At 39.6% G+C, this 13,078-nt stretch overlaps 1 protein-coding gene across 1 annotated transcript in view; it reads right to left on the bottom strand.

Moving 5' to 3' along the window:
• Nucleotides 1-13,078, bottom strand: part of Fhl1 (four and a half LIM domains 1) — a 59,347-nt gene that overhangs the window by 33,638 nt on the left and 12,631 nt on the right. The window contains exon 2 of the mRNA XM_074064075.1: nucleotides 5,224-5,294. The gene's annotated coding sequence lies outside the window, so the exon portion shown is untranslated. The remainder of the gene's footprint in view (nucleotides 1-5,223; nucleotides 5,295-13,078) is intronic.

Here is a 13,078-nt window from a genome sequence, read left to right on the forward strand (position 1 = left end):
TCATATTCCATGGTTATAGTCATAGCATACATACAATTTTGCATCCTGCATTTTATTAAACCTATACTGCACAAAGTCTTTCATATTGCTATACAGGCAACAAAATTCTAATTTTTAACAAAGTCATAGAATTCTGCCACAGATGTATCACAATTTACTTGACCAAAAATATTTGTTGAGTAAATGAACCATTTTTCTAATGTTGGACATTTAAATTTGTTTTAATTTTTTTATCCTTACAAATAACACTGTGATGAATATCTATAGCACAGAGTATTGCATTTTTCTTCTTTTCTTGGGACAATTTGTTTTTTACAACACATTTCCCAAAATAAGATTACTGGATTAAAGGTATTAATCTGTGACTTTTGCCATATATTGCCACATAATGTTACAAAACATTGTACCAACCACAATGCTACCAGCTATAAGTAAGTGTATGCCTATTTCAAAGTACCATTCAGCACTGAGTTTTCTTTTTGCTTGTGTTAATTTAATAGGCAAAAGTGTACTTTACTGATGTTTGAATATGCTTATCTTTACATCCTAGATAAATGCTTATCTAGGATGTAAAGATAAGCATTTTTTATGCATTTATTTCCTTTGTGATGTAATGTGAATGACTTTTATCCATCTACCTACCTACTGGAGAATTCATTCAGCCAACAGTAATAGAACATCTGCCTCATTCCAGGCTGATATATGCTTTTCTCACAAGCTGAATGAGTTCTACACATAATACAGAAATTAATTATATTTTTATATGTACAGCAAATTTTTCCTGGCATGCTTTCATTTTCATTTTAATCATACTTTTTCACAGCAAGGTTGAATATAGTTGAATCTGTTGATCTTTCTTCCTCTCCTTTTCTATCGTTTTACAGCTTACAATGTGATTATACACCTACGTGGTTTCTATGGTCTTATTTTAAGCTAAGAGCCCCATAAATACACTCTCCTATAATAATAAAATTAAAAGCTCTAACCCATACTTCATTCTTGAGACTTAACATATCTAGCTCTTTTTAACTAAAAGTATGTAATTTTAAACAAGAATTAGTGTAAAAGTTTATCTTCTACACATGCTATTAAAATACTCAAAATAACTGATTTTTCACCTAACTTGCTGCAACTAGAATTGAATCCAGGTTTATCTAAGAAGATCTGACCCAAAATTGCCTTGATAAGCTCTTCTCACTTTCAGACCACAGAAAAAGTGATGCTTCTGCCTGACTCTTTTTTATCCCTATGGATTGCTTTAAGGTAAAGTCCTCTTACTACTCAAAGAGAGGTAAGGCCTTACACTAGCAGCAGTATAACCTGGTGCTTGTTGGAATTGCAAATGTCAGGCAATAGTCTAGACCTGCTGCAGCAGAATCTGCACATTAAAGTTTAAGAAGCACTGAGGGTGACCACAGAATCTTCCAGAATGAGATAAAGCACTCTCTTCATAATCAGTAGATACTGCCCCCCTACAGTGTTTTTACACTTGACCTTTTTAAAGCACCACCTTTAAATGATTGTCACTCAGCATCATATACCCGAAAATCAGCAGGCTGATCTTCTGAGACAAAGGATGACTTTATGTTTGCAGCCCCAATTTTATCTAGACCTGATGTTGAAAATTCACATGCTTACATGAGTAGAACATTCCAACAATGGCAACAGACCCTTGTCCTTAGAATCAAGTGAACTGTAGACAGTGCTGGAGACTGAGGCAAACCTCAGAGTTCGTGCTCTACTTAAAACAAACAAACAAACAAAAAAACCAGCAGCAATTTGGCTCTAGCCTAGTGTAAGCCAAACAGGAATGCAGGCTCAGTGTTGCCAGATCTTCTGATCTTTCAAAAGAAGCTGCATTTTAAAAAATGTAAAATCTTTCAATTTTTAAATGCTGGCAATTCACTTGAAATTTTAAAAGAACACCTCTGTGTGCCAGATTCAGCCCACCAATTTGAGACTTTGGCTCTAGGCTAAAGACATCCAAAGTCTTTACGCCTGTGTAATACATCTGTGCCAATTTACATGCTTACTACTAGTGCTCCAAAAAGAGAGGTCACATCAATACAAACGGCACATACCAAATCAATGTGTTACTGTCTTTTAAAATTTGTGTTTTCTAAATACTAAAAAAACTGTCAAATCAATCATGAAAATGACCATATGTCAGTGATACAAATACTTCCTGAATGTGAAATGCATGTCTAATTAATTAATAATATTATCATTCCTATAGTACAAATACAGAGTGCTCATATTTAGCACAGCTCATGTATGTGTTAAGAATTAGGTGTTCAAGGATGTGAGGGCGATCTGGCTGCGACATCTGTCACCCCATTGATCGCCAGGGTTGACTCGGCTGATCTGGCTGGCTAGGCGGGTGTCCCCTTCCTCCCTCACCGCTCCATGTGCGTCCCTCCCGAAGCTGCGCGCTCGGTCGAAGAGGACGACCATCCCCGATAGAGGAGGACCGTTCTTCGGTCAAGGGTATACGAGTAGCTACGCTCCCCTGCTAGAACCTCCAAACAAGCTCTCAAGAATTAGGTGTTCAAGCTTGAGTTCCAAATAATTCCATAAACTAAAAGACAGCCAAAGGGAATAATGTCAAGTTTCTGAATTATAAACTTATCTAAGATAAATGCTACATTAAACTTATACTATTGCTTCAGAAAAATAGTCTTCTGTGTAAAGTGCAAAGTCCATTTTCTTAAACTGTTCAATTATTCCAAACAAACTTTTAAGAAACAGACTATGAAACGCACAGTTTACATTTGTGTTCATTTGGGGGCACTTAGTCTCAGGCACAGCTTCATACCCAACCATGGGGAGGTGGCATAAATCACAGGTTCAAGGAACAGAGTAGAAGTAGGGACTTTAAACAGTCTGCTCAATATTAAGCAACACGATTTTTTAAAAGGCAAAAGCAATGTTCAGTTTCCTCATCTACTAAAGAGAAAATCATCTAGAGATGCCCTAAAGTTAAATAACGTCAAACCCAAAATGTATTGCTCCTTTTGTTTTGCACACCACTACATTCCTGCCCTGGCACACAGCAGAGAGTGATGAATGAATGAATGAAAGGAAGTAATATAGAGCACAAAGTGCAACTGCAAAAGCCTATGTATTTCTGTCACTGTGAAACAGAATTTCACAGATTTCTACTTAATTGACTCACCTGAGAAACTCACTGCTCAAAAACAAAACCCAAGAAGACACCAAATTTTGGTCAAAGTAAAGGTATCACTGGGGTATTCTTGGTATCAGAAAATCACTTTGAATACATGTTTGAAAAGCCTTGATTAAAATGTTTCTATTGACTTTTTCTACTGATATAGCTTATCAAAGGTGCAGACTGCTGTGGAATTCTTAAGGGCAAACAATGCATGTGAATTGCCAGGTTCCACCGAGCTGGCATTTCCAAATTAAGTAGATGGGAGGACATTAAAATGTCCTTAAAGGATCTAGTCTCTGTTTCTAAGGGCTGTAAAAGGGTACAATAGCTTAAATTTCTGCTCATTAAGTGAGCACTGCAAGATACCTCAGAAAAAGGTGACAGGGTCATAGCCTCGTGCTTGACCAAAGCAGTTATGCTTTGGTTTTCTTTTCTGATGTTATATCTAAGATTTTTTGGAAGATAGGTTTCTATGATTTTTGTAAAGTTTGGAGACAACTGTGCTAGGTAAAAGGTTATCTATGTGGATCACAGCTACAGTAGGGTTCAGAACCGAAGATGAAAATGAGTCCACCTCAGCTGCTAAGCTTTTATTATCAGTCAGTTTAAAACCCCAGACCCTTGGAAGCTCTTCTGACAGCCACCAGAGTTGAGAAAACTCAGATTAAACCTTTCTAAAAAATTTCCTTACATTTTTTTACTTTTGAGGCATAATATATTCAGATATTTATACATATACAAGTTGAGCATCCCTAATTCCAAAATCCAAAAATTTGAAATAGTCCAAAATCTGAAACTGTTTGAGTGCTGATGTGCCCACCAGAAGTGGGAAATTCCACACCTAACTCCATGTGATGGGTCACAGTCAAAACACAGGCACACTAAAAATATTGGGAAACTATGTTTGTAAAGTGAAACATAAATGAATTTCCTATTTAGACTCAAGTCGTGTGTCTTATTATATATATATATATATATCTCCAAATATTCCACAACTTTTCAAATTCCAAAATCCAAAACACTTCTGGTCTGAAGGATTTCAGATAAGGAATACTCAACCTGTATTGTAAAGTCTGTGATGAATTCTGCACCTAGTGATCATCTACTGTAACTGAAAGGTGAGTACCTACACTGGCTGCACTGGGGGGGGGGGCAGGGTAGAGGAGAAGGTGCAAACACAGCAACGTTCTCATGAATGAAACTAGATATCCTGACAGGTACAGTTCTGGCAAGTGTCACATCTGTCTTGTATATACATGGAGACTGAGACACAAGAAAGGAGCAACCATCCCTGCATTGTGTCTGAATAAGCTGTCTTTTAGATTTCCCTTCTTCTATTATTTTCAAAGGTGAATGTCCTTTCTCTCAAGGAAAGAAATGAGGAAGCATGGATCATCACAGAGTATAAATCAGCCACCTCACTGTGGTTAACTGAAGTGGAGGATGGAAGATGTGCAGCCAATGTTCTGTCTGGGCAATCTGGCTGCACACACCAGTGCAGCAGGACTGCTTCTGAACTTGAGGGCAAATCAGAAAACAAATTTGCTGGCACATGTTAATTTGACCCAACAGAAGCACTCTTGGGAGTTGCTATGACCAGACTTTGCAGTGGCAGTCCCATACCTTAACTCCCTCACCTGGGGCAGCAGTTTCCTGATGGCTGATCCTGTGGGCACAACCTTTTCCAGTCACCAGCAGGAGTCCCCTCCCTCCCATCCCAGTATTTATTTCATGCAGCTTTCCTGCTCCCTACTGTTCATGCTGTGACATAAGCAGGTCTCTATTTTCAAACAAACCTTCTAGCGGTTCTGCTGTGCCTAGCACATTCACTTTTTAGTGCCCCCCAAGTTCGAAGCAAATGAGGTTTTCTCTTGAGGCATTCCCCAGAGAGCTAATATTTAGGGTAAGCAGTGATATTGGTTGGGTCAATTAAAATAAACCCTCTTAAACCTCTTGTACAAATAAAGCTCTTTGTACAATGCTGCCCCTAACACCACAAATTAGAAGGCTGGAGATCAGCATAAGAATCTGTGGCAATTAGTAAAACTTACCTCACACTGGATGTATAAAGAACAGGACTTGTTCTCAAGGGCTGGATACAGTTGAGAACAGCTTCCAGTGCCTAAGTTAGGGGAAAAATAAGCAAAGTTTACCTTTTTAGAAGAAAAGTCAAAAAAAGTCAACTTCCTTTGAAATGGCTCATGTAACACATTCTACTTTGTATTTACAACCCTTAGAGCTAACAGAAAACTGCCAAGATGTTCTGCATATCTCTCCAAATGTCTGTTTATCATATAACGTTAGCACTGGCAGTGGCTCTGGCTCTCCCATTATCAAGCTGCATTAGCTCAAACACTCAGCATTGTTAGGGGAGTGAGCTCATGGCCTATTTCAGTTTTAAATTAACATTTGGCAATCACCCGGGTAATCAAAACAAATGACTCAGTCATTTAGAATAGATTTATTAGTTGGGCCCTTTTTTTCTAACATCTTTAGACTATTTTGCCACAGGAGGGCTCAGATCCAGTCAGAATGTAGAACACAAGTCACCAGAGGAATATTTAGAGGTGTTGCCATGGAGACGAGGTGCAGTGTGGCCACTGAAGTTATCTCCAATCAATAACAGGATTAGGATGCAGGCTAGCTGTAGGCGCACCCCAGTGCGGGTGGTTCAGAGCACTAGGAAACAGGTGTGCCCCATGCTGTTCTGATCCCCGACACAAATACAGGGTCCCCAACCCTGCAACATGCTGCCCTCCCTGCACCCATGTGACCTCCCCACAGGCCCACACACATCACCACCTTCTGCTGTACACTACTTTGCAAGCAAAACCTGAGGGAAAGACAGCTTCCTGAAAGGACACCATCTGCATTGTTTTGCTTTTTTCTTTTATAAGACACCATGTAACACAGGCTGGCCTCAAATTCAAGATCCTCCTGCCTTAGCATCCTGAGTGCTGGGGTTAAAGGCATGCACCACTACACCCCACCACGCCCAGCTCCCATTGGTTTTCTTCACTGCTCTGTCCCCACACCCAGGGCAGTACCTGGCACACAAGAGGCTCTCAAAAGAGTTGATGGAAATAAGGAAAACATGAATGAAGGATTATAACCAGGCTTAAAACTCCCCATCCATCACCAATCATTTGTAGTTTGATTATCAAACAGGCAGTGGGGCAGTGGCTATAGATTTTTAAAATGTTGACATACTGGACAATAAAGAGCTAGTCCTACTAGCTGCAGAACAAGTGGTCAAGGTCCAAATATACTGTCATATCTATATCAGTCAGCACATAGCTCTACTTTTCCTTGACACAAATTTGCGTGTTGGAGCTTTTGTAAAAATAAACTTTAATTGCTTCCAAAAATAAGAGCTAGCCCAGTTAGTTCAACAGGCTAACATTAGGGTTCATCTGTTTAAGAGATCTTAATGATGACTGTCATAATTGAGAACAACTCTTCTGAAGTCCAGATGGACAAATCTGTTGACTGTAAGGATGGAGTTCTTGTTGGCCAGGTCACAAGTTCAGTAGAACACAACTTTGTGCCAGTGATGAAGTGTTAACATTTAAAAGCATCTGAATTCAAAGGAACACCTTCTAGCCCTCTTCCCACCAACACTTAAGAAGAGACAGAATTTTCCTATTCTAACATATAAATACGTATTGTCATGTTACATCTTACTTGTATACAGGAATTTAAGGTTCTTGGTGGCAGGAACAAAAATCTTTTCTATTTTCCAATACTTAGTATGGTATGTATATAAAAAACACTTTGCTCAGTCTCATCTCTTGCTACCCATACTCGATTCATATGGAACTTACTGTTTCTAGAAAGTGCCACACCCTTTCATGGAGCTGTGGAGGGAATGCAGCATGGCACAGCTGTTCACAGCCAGGGTACCAGAGTGAGAGTGCCTGGGGTCAAACACTGGCTCCACCTTATATCAGCTGCTCAGCCTCTCTGAGTCTCATAATGGTAACCTACCTCACAGAGGCAAAGGGGTAAGTGCATGCAAGATACAGCCAAGTACTCACTGAATAGTAGATATAAAATTATTACTAATATTATAGCAAGCAAAGAACCAAACTGCTATCAAACTTAGATAATTATTTAATATGCTGCCATAAGCACTTGGAACCAAATATACTCTTTAGATTCAATCCAACTTGAACTTCAAACCTAATCCCTCACACTCTAGTCTTAATGTCCTATTTCATCTTTGCTTCTGGAATTGATTTTTCCTGGAGATGAATATGATTCTGGTTCTCTACTTAAAGAGCCTAGCTTCCTTCCTAAGATCCCAGGCCTGCCAATGCCTTCCATGCCTTCTGTCTGCTCCACACCTCTGTAAGTTCTGGCTGGGGTTGGGGAAGGGCAGCTACAGGTGAAGAAGGGTCAGGGAAATTGCGTTCTCCTAACCAGACCAGGACCCTGCCTATCCCTTTTAGAGGAAGTCTTTTCATCTCATGTTCCCTGACACCCTCCAGAGGGCAGAAGAGGGAACTGTGCAAAGACTGAGAAGGCAAAGCATTCACATTAGGGTCCAACTCAGGCCCCTGCTAGAGCAATCATCCATTTCATGGTTTCCCCATCAAGAACAAGTCCATAAAGAATACAAAGTTACAGTGAGACTTGAACTGCATTTGTGTCTCCATTTCACTTTATTCACTGCACTAGTGTGTTGCAGTCATCATTAGTCGGGGTTGTGAGGATGGAGACACTCACAGTAGGTATATTTGTGTGCGCATTTTAATCTGTAGCATATCACTGTGGCTCTGACCAGATATCATACAAATTGTGTTGACAATATTGTGCAAGACAAAGAATAAAAACAGAACAACAGCCAAACTCACTAAGTAAAATTTAATGACAGCAAAGTAATCCAAAATAAGACCCAGTTTAAGGTCAGACATGCTTCAAAATAAATCATGTTAATCTTATCCTACCCTGACAGAATTAATAAGTGAAATGAGAAAAACTATGTTACTCTAGGGTAACCCGGTAGCTGTGTTTTAGTTACATTTAATACAACTGCTCTCCTTCAGGTTTGACAAAACTATTCTTGTCCTAGTTGCTGATGATCCTTTCACTACTTATGGCCAAAGCTTAAATGATCCCCAAGTCACCAATCAATTGGATGAAATAAGTGGAAAAATAAAATTCAGAGACAACAGCTGTTTGAATAAACTTAAAAGACCAGCTGAATCAATCAAAATGGATGATCTCCACAGATTCATTCTCTCCTCTAGATGCTTTGAATAGGATTGTCATGGCAACCGTTTCTTAATCATGTCCTTTAGAATATTCTCTTCCACCTAAGAAATCAAAGAGGGATGAACCCAAACATCATCTTAATTAGGTACATTTGTGATGGTGATGGTCAGCTCAGACTTCTTGTTTACCCTACTGTTATTCCTTTCCCCTTCTTGTGCCTCTGTGGGAGTCAGAAACACTGGCATATGTGCCATTAAACCCACATTTTCAATGTTACCATAAAACGCAGTCAGAAATACAGCTAAGAGGGCCACTGACTCCTTTCCTTTAGCAGAAGAACTGATAAACTGGCTCTCACTCAGCAAAATAATTTATTCAAAATAAACAGTTTGGATAAAAGATCCCTCATTTTTAATAATCCCAACATCATTAAGATCTGCAACACAACCACATGGGGTTTTTTTGGGGAGCACTGGGGTTTGAACTCAGGGCCTCACACTTACTAGGCAGGCACTCTTACTGCTTGAGCCACCCCAGCAGCCCACAACTGCACCTTTTAACAACATATCAGCAAGTAAAGAAAAAATAAATGCATACTAACAGTCACAGAAACACAATAAAGTCCAATTTTGTGTCCTTACAATAAGGTTTGATATGCAGTATATCTGCTGATATACTCCATACTCTGAAAGATAATTTATTCCACACAGGTTTCTACATTTTTATATACTCATTATATTCTTCAAAATTTTGAAAGAGATAGGTTTCATCTTTTTCCAGTTTGGAAAAAGATAGGGTATATTTTTTAATGTAACTACTAGATGTACTACATATTTAAAGTTGTGATCAGTCCAGATTTCTGCGCAGATTTTTGCAGTTATCGAAGTTAGAGTAATGAGGCATTTTTAACTTTGCAGTGGAATACATGTAAGCTTTTAAAACACTGAATCTGCTCCTGTAGGTTTTCAAACTAGTAAATAAGAAATGTCTTTGCTTCTGGATTTGGCACGATTTATAAACTACAAAAGGTAGAACAATGAACAGTGGCCCCAACATTCCTCAGATAAATACCAAGCTCTTTCCATTGGCCACTTCTCTGTGGAAATTTAAAGAATTTTTTGTCACAAAGGGGGAATAAGAAAAACATATTTGCTTATTTTTTGCTGGCATATGAAAACATTAAGAATACTTATGAATTTAAAAAGCATCAAAAATAGAATACAGGAAATGAAACTTATCAGGCATTAACAACAAAGCAAAAACACAAGTTAAATGGCTAAATCCAGCATGAAAAATAGAGCAACAAATATTCGCTAAAGTCAAAAGGTAAAATCTTAAAATTCTTGTCCTTTGCCCTAATGTTCAATGATATTTTTGTTTTGTTTTAAAAATACAGAGACTGATGTCCTTTCAATGCATATTACAGCAGCTCCCAAATAAAACAAATGATAAAATAAAAATTCACTTAATTGACTGAGAGGCTTGAATTAGTCATTGCCAAGTTTACAACTTTCCCACAACTCCAAGCATTCTTTTCTTAAGAAAAACAGCATTTTTTCCCTCTGACATGATGACCACGGCTAGCTTTTTAGGTGACTATAATTCTCCATTTTTATATAACTCTATGTGAACCCCCCAATTAGAACTAATTCAAAGCAATGAGGAACAATTATACAGATCTATAAATAACAATTCTGATAGACGCATCTAAAGAATACTGGCCCTCCCAGAAGTCTAAGAGCAACTCCTGCACAAAAGACATTCTAAACCTGTTACTCCCAGGACCCTCACCAAATCCTGTCCATTTTTCCTGCAAAAGAGCCTTGTACCTTTTCTTCCTTGTAATTTCATTTCTGAAGTCCTAGTTTGGCCCATTATCACTTCACACCTAGTCTACTTGATCAGGCTTAACGATGGGCATGCACCTTTCTTCATATAGCTGCCAGAATAGTCGCTCAAATCTGCTGCCTTGAATGTATTATTTTCCCGTTCCACCAAACCTTCCTCCACTATAATATAAGGACTTCATTTATTTATTTTGTGGTACTGGGCTTGAACTCAGGGCCTCACATTGAGCCACTCCACCAGCCCTTTTTTGTGATGGGTTTTTTTGAGATAGGGTCTCGAGAACTATTTGCCCAGGCTGGATTCGAACCGTGATCCTCCTGATCTCTGCCTCCTGAGTAGCTAGAATTACAGGCATGAACCATGGGTGCCTGGCACTCTAAGGGCTTTCTGATCAGACTCCAGTCTACTTTTCACCTTCCCCCACACTCAGTTCTGGCTTTGGTTTGGTGCCCTACCTCTGACATTCATTGTGCTCTCCCCTGAACCAGCAATTCTCAAAATTGGCTACACCTAGGAAGCCAGTGACTAGTGATGTCTGGGTGCTTGCTATGGTTTAAATGAGTTTCCTCAAAAATTTTGGTGTTTTTATTTTATTTTAATGTCCAATGTGATCGTATTAAGTGGTGGGCCCTTTAAGAGGTGATTAGGCCTGAAGGCTCCTCCCTCAGGAATGGGATTAAGGCCCTTACAAAAGAAGCTTCACCAACATTCAGCCCTCTGGCCTTTCTACCTTCACCATGTATGGCCTCTTTCCCAGTAAGCGCATCTTCCCAGTGTTGTATTTGTGCTCCCCAAGAATGACTCCTAAACTGGGCACCAGTGACTCACACCTATAATCCTAGTTACTTGGGAGGCTGAGATCAGGAGAATCCCGGTTCAAAGTCAGCCTGGACAAATAGTTCTCAAGACCCCATCTCCAAAAATAACCAGCGCAAAATGGACTGGAGGTATGGATCAAGCAGTAGAGCCCCTTCTTTGCAAGCACAAAGCCCGAGTTCAAACCCCAGTCCCACCAAAAAAAAAAAAAAAAGAATTGATTTCTAGCAGACACTGCAGATCAAGGATGCTAAGGCAGGACTACTACTCATGGCCTCACCAACTTCCTTAGACTACACAGTAGTGTAGGACACCCTGACCAAATGTTTGCTCCCTCTTTTCTTTGCTCTAACAGTTCTCCCAATCTTCCTGGACACAAACGTTTGAATGCTTCTGTACCCTCTAAAATTCATTTTTGAAACTTAATCACCAATGTAACAATATTAAGAGGTGGGACTTTGGGTAGGTGATTATGTCATGGAGGATGAAGCCCTCATGAGTTAAGTGCCCTTATAATAAAAGGGCCAGGTAAAGGGAGTTCATCCCTTTGGCCCTTCTACCTTCTTCCACATGAGGACACAGTAGTCCTCTACTCCAGGAAATGCAGCACCAAGGAACCATCTTGGAAGTGGAGCGCAGCCCTCACCAGACAACTGAACCTGCTGGTGCCTTGACCTTGGACTTCCCAGCCTCTAGAACTGTGATAAATAAACTTGTTCTTTATAAATTACAGAGTCTCAGCCATTTTGTTGTAGTGGCACAAGACAGTGTCACTATAAAGTTTCCCCAGATGAATCAAATGTTCAGCCAAAGTTGAGAACTACTGCCCCAAATTCCTATGGCTCATAGCTGTAACACTTCAGTGGGCATCAGAATTTCCTGGGGGACAGGGGAGCTTGTTAAAACACAGGCAGCTGGGCCCCATCCCCAGCATTTCTGATTCAACATGTCTGGGATACAGCTCATAAATTTGCATTTCTAACAAGCTCCTAGGTGACACTTATGCACCTGGTTCAAAGACCCCACTTTGAGAAACAATGATCTATAGTCGTCATTAGTACAATTACATAGTAAAATACATGTGCCATATAATAGTAATTATTAAATGCATGAGTTGAGTATCACTTATATGAAATCTTAGAACCAGAAATGTTTCAGATTTAGAATTTTTTTCCAATTTTGAAATATCTGTATACTCTTTTGAGAATCCCTAATCTGAAAATCTGAAATTTGAAATGCTCCAAAATCAGAGCATTGAAAGATGTTCAACCTGTACAACTCATCTCACAAAAGGAAATGTGTCATCTTCTGAAGTCTCTTCAACATTTGTTTATGAGCCAATCCACTGAGTATCTTAGAAATATCTGGTCCAATCCCTTTCTATAAAATGAAACCTAGAGTGGAGAAGTGAGTTGCCCAGAGGATCAAACGGTACTGGCAGAACTCCAACTAGGATTCCAAACTCCTGACACTCCCCGCTCTCCATCCTGCCATCAAATAGTCTTTCTACCACATCTTTACTGCATCTCTCACAGCTTCTCCAATTAGACGGATGTTCCTTGCCTGAAGAGATTATTTTCATTTTAATATTCCCCACCACATCTAGCATGCCTAGCAAACTACACTGCACATTAGAGTAAGCACTGAGCTAACACTTGTTGATTTCATGTTATGAAGTACTCAGCCCCATACTTGTCAGAAACTGGGTTTTGGGCCAGGTGCCGGTGGCTCACACCTATAATCCTAGCTACTTGGGAGTCAGAGATCAGGAAGACTGCAGTTCTAAGCCAGTCTGGACAAACAGTTCATGAGACTCTATCTCCAAAATACCCAACAAGGCTGGTGGAATGGTTCAAGTGGTAGAGCACCTGCCTAGCAAACATGAGGCCCTGAATTCAAACCCCAGTGCCATCAAAAAAAAGAAGAAGAAGAAGCTGGTTTGGCACTCCATGAACTGCTTCCTTACACTGTGGCAAATGGGTAGGTCTGCTCCAATTAGTCACGTATGCCACCATTATCTATAGG

Source organism: Castor canadensis, chromosome X (assembly GCF_047511655.1).
Source record: "Castor canadensis chromosome X, mCasCan1.hap1v2, whole genome shotgun sequence".
Classification (NCBI taxonomy): Eukaryota; Metazoa; Chordata; class Mammalia; order Rodentia; family Castoridae; genus Castor; species Castor canadensis.